Source organism: Laetiporus sulphureus, assembly GCF_001632365.1.
Source record: "Laetiporus sulphureus 93-53 unplaced genomic scaffold LAESUscaffold_59, whole genome shotgun sequence".
NCBI classification, from domain to species: Eukaryota; Fungi; Basidiomycota; class Agaricomycetes; order Polyporales; family Laetiporaceae; genus Laetiporus; species Laetiporus sulphureus.
In genome coordinates this window covers 194,811-195,444 of record NW_024468568.1, presented here as the reverse complement: position 1 = coordinate 195,444, position 634 = coordinate 194,811, and positions in this window count along the sequence as shown.

Sequence of the window (634 nt, the reverse complement as noted above, 5' to 3'; positions counted from 1 at the left end):
CTCGGAATTATTGGTGGCCAGGAATGTCTGTAATGGTTAAACAATACGTACAAGGTTGCGACAGTTGTCAACGCAACAAGTACTCAAGAGAAAAACCATACGGACTATTACAACCAAACGAGGTACCAGGAGGACCATGGAAGATCGTCACAGTGGATCTCATCACACAACTTCCTCCAGCCATGGACTTTAGGGGAGAGAAGAAGACAGCAATACTTGTCGTCGTGGACAGACTCACGAAGCGAGCGCACTTTTATGCAACGGATGATACAGTCACATCGTCGCAAGTCGCTAACGTATTCTATAACGAAGTCTTCAAACTCCACGGATTGCCACGCCAAATTATCTCAGACAGAGGTACTCAATTTGCGAGCAAACTATTCCAGGAGTTCTGCCAGAAGCTCGGTATAAAGTCAACAATGTCCACTGCATATCACCCCCAGACAGATGGTCAGACAGAAAGGGTTAACCAGGTGTTGGAACAGTATCTGCGAATGTACTGTAACCATAGACAGAACGATTGGGTCCATTACCTGCCGACAGCAGAATTTTCATACAACAACCAGACCCATGAATCCACCGCACTTTCTCCATTCTTTGTCGAATATGGCCGACATCCAAAAATGGCACCAGA